Here is an 11,723-nt window from a genome sequence, read left to right as displayed (position 1 = left end):
TCTGCCAGAAAACACTCATTTGTTATTAACACAGTCCATATTTAGCCATGTGTCTCCAAAGTAAAAAGCACGTACTTTCATCTTAACAAAGCCCCATCTCCTCACAGCCAAGTCCCCAGGGACTGCTGGATCCCATTTTGCATGGCCAAATAAGGTAAAGCAAGAATTTGAAAAATGCAAACCTGGCCTGAAATCGACCGCAGCTTTGAGGAGCTATTTTTGGTTTTGTTAACCTTTTGTTAAACAGAGGATGCTGCAAAGCGTTCTTTTTATTACTTTGCCCTGCATACCTAACTTCCAAAAAAATATTTTAGAACACAAGTGAGCTTTAAGGAGATGAAGCGGTGGGAGACCAAGGCTGAGAGCAGCAATGGGAAGTGATACTGAAGAAAAGAGTGTTAGAGTTTCACCCGAAATAAAAGTAGCGTGATTTGCAAACAGATACTGAAAGGACATTCTCCAGATTAAAGGCAAGCACTCTTCTGAAACGCACACAAGAGGGAATCCAGTAGGCTATGTAACATACTGAATGTCCCTGAGGATTTTAATTCTAGCCTCTCACTGAACTTCACTACCTTCCTTCTGAAGGAGTAGCCAGAGATGTCTGTCTCTCTGGGACAGACAATAGGACAAACTATTAGGCATTTACAGGAGAAAAGATGGGATTAATATTCTGTGACTACATGTGAAATATCTTCTTTGCAAACATTTCCTAAGGAGGACTTGGTTTTCCTCTGTGCCTCTTCAACCACGAATACATTACCCCTTGTCCTCCAGCACTCTATGCTTCACAACCTTCCACATCTGAGAAGCATGCAGCTGTTTCATGGGAACCCAGAGATTAAGATCCCTGTTATGAATGTGGATTGAAACTACAAGCATCTGGGACATGGGAAAAGCAAGCAGCTTCCTACCGTTCCAGCTGAAGCACATGTATGCTGGAGTTACCCAGCTTTACATACAAGTGCAAGAAAAGCACCATGGAGACAATGAATACATGGACCAAAATCTTCATTCAAGGGGGTGGAAGAAGCATAAATTTCTCCACAAGCTGGAAGTGAAAGCAGAAACTCAGAAAAATTGATTTTTTGCTACTTGTTCTAAGTGAGGAGCTATGAGAAGTGATTAGGCATTGTGTGACTGAGAAGCTTCTCTTGGCACCCCTGAGAAATAAAGACATGGTCATACCATGAACAGTTTTCTTTTTTGATCATCATCAGCATAGTCTTCCATAAGGTGACTTTAATGCTGACTCAGCACCTCAGCTGACTACTAATTTTTGTGGAAGCACCATACCATTTGCATTATCTCAGCACACGGCTTGCTGCTCTCATGCAGATATTGAGGAAATACCCTGTATCCATGCAGAACAAGCAGTTAAAGGTCAATAGGGAAAAGAAGCAGTTACTCACTTCCAAAAACCCATGTTCTACAGGAGATTAGCGACTGAAACTGTTAATGTGCTAACTAATCCTTTTAAGCATTGTCATATTAGCAGCACTCAGCCTACTTGCCCAAATTAAAGGTGAAAGAGCAGCTTAAAGGTTCTCTTTTCCAGGAAATGATTCAAAATAAGATTTAGCAAAGTGGAAACCCAACAAGTTTAAAAGCAAGAAAGATGTACCTTTTGCCACAGAGCATACAAGACACCAGGGACATAGTGCAGGTTCATCCAGGGTCACTGGGTTCAGACTCCCAAAACTGCAGACCTCATCATACTATTTTGTACCTGAAGCCGAGACTGTGGCCTACAGCAAAGAAGTGAACAGCTACGTTGATGCAACAGGACCATCCAGGTTTCAAGTGATTAAAAGACTCCAGAGAAAACTAATCCAAACTCATGACTTTTGGATAAGTCAACATAAGAGGAATTCAGAAGTTCTTTCTCTATGGGCAAATTGCATTGCGTGTCATGTGGGCCCACTTGCATGACTTCTGTCAGCCACACGAACACGAGAGCTTTGGAGTAGGTAGGAACCAATAGATTTTTAAGAAGCATGACAGGTGATTTTTTTTTTTAAATAGTCAAAATTGTGAAAACAGAGAAAGTCCTCAATCTGAACACTGCCTGATTTTGGGCTCTTCCTCAGCCAAAACACTTCCCAGTTTGAAGAGTACTGTAACGCTCTCTAGGTAACAATTACTATAATGATTTTAATAAAGCTATGAGTCTGAATATCATTTTGAGAGTTGGAGGGCTCAGAGCTAAATTTGCAGCAGATTTCAGCACTGTTCCATTCAGTGTGGGATTAGAAAACAGACATAGAAATCCCCCCCCTCCAGTCCTGCCTGATGGAGACACCTCCTTCCTTCTGAGCTAATGCTGGTGTGAAGCACCACGTCCCAAGGGTCATAGAGACCCTCTCCCTGCTTCTGGACGCTTTGGGTCTTGGCCTGCTGCATCCTTACCCAGCAGGGACATAGCATGCCAAATTGGCCAGGACCCAACTCTCCTGCCCGCGGCTGGGCTGCTGACCTGTAGAGAGCAGGGCTCCATGGGGAGGCCTGAAAGCTACACCTCCGCCAGCTGGCTGATGGCCAAGGCAGCTCCCTCTCCAAGCCAAAGCAAGGAAATACTACGGAGGCTCTGACGGGAGCTTGAAACTAAACATAAAACTACAGAAGCTTCCTCTTGCTTTTCCACAAGGTTTTAAAACTGAGCAAGGTCCTGTAAAAGCTCTGCAAATCATCTGGGTAAAATTTGTACGTTTGCCTCTAATGTAGTGGAGCTCAGGGGTGGAAATAAGGTTGAGCTCATTATTTTGTTTAGGTTTCAACTCACAGCAAACCAAAACCAGGACACTTCTTGTGAACTGAAGGCCCCAAAGGTGTTGGAAAGCTTTAGCCACAGTCACCTCATTCTGGAAGCATTTGGTTTGGGTTTGTTTTTTTTTTTTTTTGAAACTGAGTCACGCTGAGGAAGACAACTATGCCATAAATAAGGCTTCATAACATAATCAACAGTTGTTTCCCTATTTAGTTCAACTCAGGATTTAAAAAAAAAAGGCCATGTAGAAATACAGATTCTATACATAGACTTGGGAGACAGGGAGAGGAAAAGTAGATTGTACATATCCAGATATCACATCAGGCTTCAGGTCCAGGACAGAGCTGGCCAAGGTTTCCAGCAGAACTGGGCTCCACCAAGTGCAACCATGAGCTGCTGTTCTGGAAGCAGGCTTGAAGGAGGAGCACAGGGTGGAAAGTGTTTCGGCAAGAAGCAGCAAAAATATCTTTCTATAGCTGGTCACATCTGGAACCTCGCCAGGTATGTGCCACCAGCAACCCCATGGGGTGTCCGCAGAAAACTGCCAAGCCCAGTTCTTTGACTTACATTTCTCATGCTACCACATCACATACAACCCTCCCCAGGAAAACCACATCAAAACAGAACAAGACCAACACAAAACAAACCCAAACCAATGCTAGTCCTACTTCTGCTAGCTGGAGTGAATGAAATTAAACAGATCTTTGTGTACATTTTCTATCTGTGTGCTTCAGTACAGCGCAGAACAAAAAGGCAACTTTATGCTTAAAATATCTATAAATCTTGTTCTCTTCATCAGGATGAAGGACTGGAGTGAGGACACATTTTCAAATGCTGTACTGGGACCAGGGCTACACACACCCTTAAAGTTCAGGGCGTGCTTATATGACAGGCTTGGGTTGTAGATTGACAATTCTGATGACTTCTTCCCCATACTCAGGCAGGCTAATGCTCTATGTGCTTGGCCAGGGCCTGGACCACAGCGTCCAAGTGCAGGTCTTAATTTACCCAGTCAAAACAAACAGATTTGGGGTTTGGCTTCACACACTACTGTCCAGGCTGAACTTCAGCTGGCTTTGCTCGAGGCCCACCTCCATTCCCTATTGCTCTTCAGGCTCAGCACTCAGCCTTGCTCACAGGGCTTGTGCTCCTCTCTTCACATGCTTGGCCTCCTTCATCCTTGCGTTGGGAGTTTCCAGGGGGTGCCCTGGGTAACTTCCCCACTGCCTGCCTTCTTGTGCAACTCATCACAGCAACGCTCTCCAGAAGCAAAAATGTTTGAAAGAAGACTATCCCACCATAGTTTTCTATCCTTCCTTCAACAAGGCAATGTGGAGAAAGGAATCAATCCAGAGAAAGTAATAACACTAGCCAAGAGGTACGGAAGATAGGAAAGAAAGAAAACCAGGGAAACAGGGGAGACGAGAAAAAAAACCAACCCACATCTAAAAGACTGTTTTGTTTGGTTTCTGAAAGCATGTTTTGGGAACAAAAGATCTTTAGCTTTGGGCTTGGAGTACATAATTGCCAACTCCCTACGTTTGTACCCAAAGGGTACTCTGGGTCAGGGGTTCTCACAGCTGGGGAATACAGAGAGCTGGTGGGCCTGTGAGACCACCACACCACAGTTGTGAGGTTGGGAATTCAAAGCTCTGGGACAGGAGACAACATGGGGAAAAGCTGAGGACTGGCAGGGTTTGCTGGTCCAAGAAGTTTGGGAAGCAGCGCTGCAGCTTGCAGCCATGCTCCTTCTGAGCAGCAAACAGGCATGCTTTGGAGTTTGCTGAGCTTCCCAGATGAATTGCACTTACATATATGCCAGTTTACAGGCAGAAGAAATCCTCCTTTTATGGTTTCTATCCCCCCACTTGTTCCTCCTCCCTAGAAGTTTTCATCCTCTCAGTTGAGCCAAGCATCAAATGAGTTGCATGTGTAGTTATGCTCCAAGAGGGCAGGGACCCTGGGGGAGCAGACAGAGGTGGGGAATCTGTGATCATCACCTTTTCTTTTCCCTGTGACTCAATTGCAGGCTATTCTAAAAAAACAAATTAACTACTTTCAATTCACAGCAATTTTAAAATTAAGAACTTGTTAAAATCAAAATAAGTATTTTCTCATTTGATTGCAAAGATTAAAGAAATTAGTTCTTTGCTGGTCACCTGAATCTGTTTTACGAAGACATCTGAAAGGCATTTTATCAGCTGCTGAGCAGTATTTATTCATGAAACTGTTCTAATTGCTTTGGAATGTGCACCCTGGCTGCTGGAACAGCTCGCTCCTGCTGATACACCGAGTGAAGTAATACTGGCTCATAGGACATGCCACTTTTATACAGCATTCATTCTTCATTCTTAAGGTAAACAGCATGAAATAAAAAAAATAAAGCAAAGACCTCAAACGATGACTTTCGCACAGCTGCCCTACATGTTTACAAGAGCATCAACTCATCAGCAAAGTCACCGCCATGACTGAAATACAGATCAGTAATCTAGTACTAAACCTATCTTGCAGCTGGAAATTGCATGGGTGAAAATTTATTCCTGGTGCCCACTAAATCAGTGCTGAAGTCAATATTTAGGATGGAAGGAGTAGTGTGTCCTGGCCACAAGTAAGCCCTGCCATTAGCTTGCAGCCTTGTAGTTAAGCAGTGGAAGTCTTGGTACATCACAGATGTACCAAGTACTGATGTACTGAGTACTGTACTGTGTACCAAGATGTACCAAGTACTGTACTGATGTACAGATGTACTGAGTAGATACTCAGTCTTGCCTTAATCTTCTAAAACTGAAGCAGAACTCTGGTCTGTATTACACATGCCCAGGCTCAGCACAGCCTACAAAAAAAAAGTAATATCTCTACCTGTCTTTAAGACAAAGCCATCCCAAATACCGAGGCATAATCTGCAAGGTGCAGTGGTTTGAACGGCACTTGCTCTTTGTCTTTATCAGAAAAATCCTACTGTACTTTACCCGACGGAATTAGAAAAGCACAAAATAATTACTATTATACATGTTGATGTATAAAACATAGAAAATAAAGGACAAATCACACTGGTCCTCCTAGCACCTATGCAGAAGTGAACCCCTGTAGATCCTCTGGTACATATGCCAGAACAGTCAAGCCAGTCCCATTGACCTGGGCCAAACTTTATAGACTTGTAAACTTCAAATGCTTTGAGCTGGTTTCATAGGAGGTGGGAGTGCCACACCCTCACATGAAGCCCCAGCTAGCAGAGTCCTTGGAAAAAGCAGCTTCAGACAAAGCAGGCCAGACTTAGGGATAAACAGCCCTAGTGACTGCTCGGAGCCCACAGGCCTGGCTGTGACTTCAGCCAGTTCTTCAGCACTGAGTCATCCAACACAAGATAAGCACTCTAGCATGTGTGGTAGTAATGTTATTTTCTGCAGGAAGCATCACACATGCATTGAAGTCTGTGCTTTGCACAGATGCAAGGGCTGTGGCTTTTTAAGAACACAATATTTGCTAAAAGGGCAGGTAGGATATCCATTTGGGCAGGATATCCAGATGTTGGAGAAGGGTGAGGCAGGGTTGGAGGCTCTCAGCTGAGAGGAGAGAGGGCTCTTCATCCAACAAGAAAGCTTCTTGAGTTTTCTACCTGACATCCCACCCAGGTCTCCTCCACTCTGTGAGGACACCATTTGCAGTTCTCTTTGCATTTCCTCCCCAGATCCGAGCTGTACAGGCAGTCTTCAGCCTCCTTAACAGCTGCTGCACCTTTCCCCTCCTGCTGTCAGTCACAGCCTGCCTCTCCTGCCCACCAAAGCAGCAGCTACATGCTCCTCTCCTGTCACCAGGGCAAGTGTAGATGTCTCCCGACTCCTGCTTTCCCCTGCCTTCCTTCAGTCATCCCACAGCTAACATTTCCTTTTGTTTTTTTCCCCTACAGCCAATTTTTTTTTTTTAACAAGGGCTGGTTTGTTTTCTTATTGGAAAGCATTTTTTTGTCCTTAAGGCAACATGAACTTCTCCCTGTTTTCTCCTGCTGTGAAGGGACCTGACCTAGAGGAGAGAGCTTTGAGGCTGCAGAAGAGATCTCCCCGCATGACCTTTTTAATCCTTGGCCTCCATTGCTTCAGTCAACACCACAAGTGCCTTTTAGTATGACAATCACCATTTGTTGCTTAGGAATTAAACATTGACTAAACACATCATTCTGTATAGGCCATTGAACTGGAAGAATGTTTAGTGAGCTCAGCAGCTAAAGCTTTATTAACCATCTCTGGTGACCTTCTCCTTGAGCAAGGCAAAGGCAACCAGAGCTCAATCTCAAACCCTTTCCAAATGTTCCTTCTGTAACCCACAATACTTTTAAAGCTCTAATAGCCCCCCCAAAAAAGGTCTGCCAGCAGGTAGATGCTAACTTATCCATCCCACCATGGTATAAAGTTCATAGTTTATGCCATTCCCAGTTCTCTCCAAACCAGTTTAGCACCACCCACAGCGCATATACTGCTCCTGCTGCCACACCAGTGGGTTTAAGTGCTGCACTCCACATTAAAAGGCAGAATGTTTTCCTTCCTTTAGCATGCCTGCAATGTTTAACAGTGCTCTAGAGCACAGGTCAGCTAAAGGTGTGTCGAAACAGAACAGCTAACAGGACAGCAAATGGAGTTTTACCAACACCAGCAAATCGAGTCATCCAGCAGGATGATAACAGGAGTCCAAAATACCCCTGGGGGAGGATGCCTCCTCCCCAGGTATCAAAACCAGCGTGAAACATCTCATGGTGTAATTATATTCTGAATAGAAGTCTGGAAAGCCTGCTAAGGTACCAGCTTCTTGCTCTCAGGCACTTAAAAACAAGCAGGGAAAAAGTGACATGAGAATTCCTTGCATTTTCTGAATTCTCCTTTTCCTTTACTTGACACACGCAAAAGAAAAGCACAGGAAGCAAGAGCCCACATTTCCCTCAGACTCAATGCTAATATATCCTGCTCCCATCAGATCAGGAGGGAAAACTTTGATGCATGTTAGGTGGTCTTTTGTGGTTGTTATTCAAGAGCAACAGAGTAAGAGAACAGCTCTACCACCTCACTAGAACTGGACTCTGTCCCATTCAGTGGCATCTTGCCAATGCTAATAATTTAGTAGGACTGTTAAGTGCTTTTGAAACAAAAAGGCAGCTTTCAACACTAGTCCTAGACCAATCAGCTCTGGAAAAAAACTAGTGAGTCTGAACACTGTCTCAACCTGGAGCCAGAAAGCCATACCTAATCTAATTAAACTCTCTTGGGGAACACAACTACACATGCCAGCCACCTCTGAGTTAGGAAAACAACAGCACCAGCATTAATGATGAGCCCACTGGGCGGAGCAGATGTGTTCTGATCAACAGGAATCCAGCAAGACAGAGACAAGAGAGAGGTCTGAGTGTGGGCTTGAGATTCCTAACATGAGAAGCTACCAACTTGTCTCTCTTCTCCTGTCCTACCACGCAACAGAGTCTTCAAGAAGAGAAGAATAAGGTGTGGTGCCCTGAAATGTCAGAGATGGTATCTCGGAGTGTATGCTTGAGCCTAACTTTGACCCTGGGGGTCCGCATTCCCCAGGGAGGTGTGTCACACTCGCACCCACAGGGAGAGCCAGGTGGGACATGCACCCCTGCACTTCGCAGAAGGCATTCTCCAGTCTGTACGTGGGAGCTCGGTTTCAGTCTGCTTAGCCTAGAGCCCGTGTCAGTCTACATATTGGCAGTCCTCGGTACCACAGCAGGAGCATCTCTCAAGCTTTAATGAATGTAGTGCAATGCCTCTGTGATCTGGGCAGGCAAAATGATTACCACCATCATTTTCAGCATATTAGAAGATAGTCATATTTTCCTTCTAAACAAACATAACAACACAGGTTATTTCAATTTGTCACTTTCAGAACTTTTCTTAATTTTGGAAGGCTTGAAACCCACAAAGGAAATCCCACTGATCAGTTCCACAGGCACAAAGGGTGCATGAAGACCATTAAAACCATGCAGACCCAAGGCAAAGCAAGATCCTGGGAACAGGACAGGGCAGCCACACATCTCTAACAATGAGAAAGCATGTGGTAGAGACCTGGGACACCATGCTGGTGAGCCTCTGGATCTACTGACCAGTGCCCCTTGGGAGGCAGGGGGGGACAGCAGTACACACCCATCTATTAAACATTACATTTCAGTGGACATAAGAACAGTAAAAAGGATTTTCCTTCTCATCTTTTCTAAAGTACCCTAACCAACTGCTCACAGCCAGTGGAGCAGGAAAACAAGGATGGAGTTGACTGCTTGTTAGCCATCTACACAAGCACACACATTTAGTGGGAGCTCCAGTGTCCTCTGGAGGCTTGATTTTCAGCTTGTTTCCCTCATTCTCTGCTAAAAGCACTGCTGTAACAGCTTCTACAGCCTCTTCTGCTCCAAGAGTTGCAGTATGGTAACACAGCAGAGAACAAATTCACCAGCCAATTCTCTTTCATTTCACTTTTGGGTAAACAGAATTTCACTATAATCATGATCTTGCGAAGCCGGTTCCCTGGTGCATGTTATTAACACTGCCTGCATTATCCTTCAGCCTTTGAAAGGGAACAAAACTAGCCCCAAGACAGGAGGAAGGAACTAAATGCAGAAGGGAAATTAAACTACTCAAAAGTCCTTGTTCTTGGCAATAAATGCAAGAAGAAAAGATTGTAATTATCTAGTTTATTGTCATAAATGAACAATTTTTTACTAGTCTAGTTTTTAGTAATTCTTTCCAGGAGGTGGCAGTCTCCAAATAACCATCTGAGAAGCAATCCCCCTTGTGCACAAAATCCAGGTGGCATGAAGATGGCACTGCCAAATCTCTTTCCAGATGTAGTACTATGAAAACAAATTATGACCTGGTAGGAGTTACTAGGATCCTTCAAATTGCATTAGCTATTGCTGGTGTAAGCTATCCTTGCAGCAGCCTTGCTCTTCTCTTGTGGACATACCATTTCAGCAAACCTATGCTGAGTTTTGGATTCATTTTGAACCTTAAAGTCTGTAAAGATTTGTCTGGTTTCAAGTGTTATTGTCAACATTGCGCATGGCTGCCCAGTGAACATATCCAGCATACAGGGGAAAAATCAGTCTTGAGAAATACCAGTTCATCACTCTATAAACATGCTTGCGGTGTGCAAAGGCGGCAACATGGTGAGACAGCTTGTTATTCATCCTCACACAGTCCTGTTACTAGGGGCAGTTTTCAAGACAGATTTATGGAGGGCCAGAAGAGGATTATCTTTGCGATACACACTTTTTTGTTTTGGCAATGACCAAAGCAACATTTTCCAGCAATAACCACTATCACACAGGATAAGTTGGCTGCTTCTAATGCTTCAGAGTTCAAATCATTAATCCTCTAAGAAATGCAAAATTAGAGGAAAAACTCTTGGCATTTGAGATATTTAGGTTGAAATACTAGCAATTATTATTTTTCTCAGGAGAAATGCCTGGCACGTTGTATTTTGTTTGCTGCCAGTGTAGTCTTTCAAAGGATACAGTCAAGTCAAATTCAGCACTTCTGTAAACGTGGAACTGCATTTAGCATATCAGATGAACTTTGTACTGGACGTGATTCAAAGAGTGAACTTCGTGTAATAATTTGTTCTGTCTCAAAAAAAAGCCCCAAACCAGAAGAGCTTTATTTTCTGTTCCAAAGGGCAAGTTGCAGCACCATCTCTACTGCATACCTTTCCTCCTCCCTTTCCACTGCTCCAGCGTCTCTTTCTGAGGATGCTTTTTGCTTCTCTCACACTCGTGATTTTAGGTTTTGCAATTTCAAGCTGGAATAAAACCTGGTGTCCTGGTTTTGGCTGGGGTAGAGTTAATTTTCTTCATAGTAGCTAGTATGGGGCTATGGATTTGTGCTGGAAACAGTGTTGATAACACAGGGATGTTTTAGTTACTGCTGAGCAGTGCCTACACAGAGTCAAGGGCTTTTCTGCTTCTCACCCCACCCCACCAGCGAGGAGGCTGGGGGTGCACAAGAAGCTGGGAGGGGGCACAGCTGGGACAGCTGACCCCAACTGACCAAAGGGCTATTCCATACCATATGGAGTCATGCTCAGCATGTAAAGCTGGGGAAGAAGGAAGGGGGGATGTTTGGAGTGATGGTGTTTGTCTTCCCAAGTCACACATGATGGAGCCCTGCTTTCCTGGAGATGGCCGAACACCTGCCTGCTGATGCGAAGTAGTGAATTAATTCCTTGCTTTGCTTGTGCACTCGGCTTTTGCTTTCCCTATTAAACTGTCATTACCACGAGTTTTCTCACGTTTACCCTTCCGATTCTCTCCCCCATCCCACCAGGGGGGAGTGAGCGAGCGGCTGGGTGGGGCTTAGTTGCTGGCTGGGGCTAAACCACAACACCCAGGAATATCAAAAGCCAACCCTTTGCTCAGTTGCTACGAGCAAAAAGAAAAGTGAATGCTCAGTAGTAGAAAGTTAAAGAAAAATATTTTTACCATCTTTAATTCTCATTTACACAGAGCTTACAAGCAAACAATATATGTTTTTCTCCACCCAGTCTGCCAGACGACTGATGCAGGGAGGAACATTCCCTGAGGCACTCCTTTATTTCCCTTTTCTTAAAGCGTATTTGCAAGAAGCAACACGATAGAAAACAACTCAGCTCTCAATTTCTTCTGTAGTTTGCATTCCCAAATTTTCAACCCAAGAGGAACTGGTCTTAGAATTACGAAAACATGTGAAGTACCAAGGTGCTGTTGAGGGGCTGGGGGGACATGACTGGGCCTGCTATTTGTCTGCCCCTCTGCTGAGCAACCCAAACAGTATCTGCCACTAGCAGCATCAAAACTTCCTCGTGATTACAACAGAGACAAAACGCCAAAGGCATCTACAACTCTGATCAAACACAGAAGTTACCCTTTCAAACCCAAGCATGAGGCAACATCTGGGCTTTGCACGCACCAGGCAAGCTTTTA

This window comes from Ciconia boyciana, chromosome 1, assembly GCF_034638445.1.
Source record: "Ciconia boyciana chromosome 1, ASM3463844v1, whole genome shotgun sequence".
Lineage (NCBI taxonomy): Eukaryota > Metazoa > Chordata > Aves > Ciconiiformes > Ciconiidae > Ciconia > Ciconia boyciana.
Note: the sequence above shows the minus strand (reverse complement) of the source record.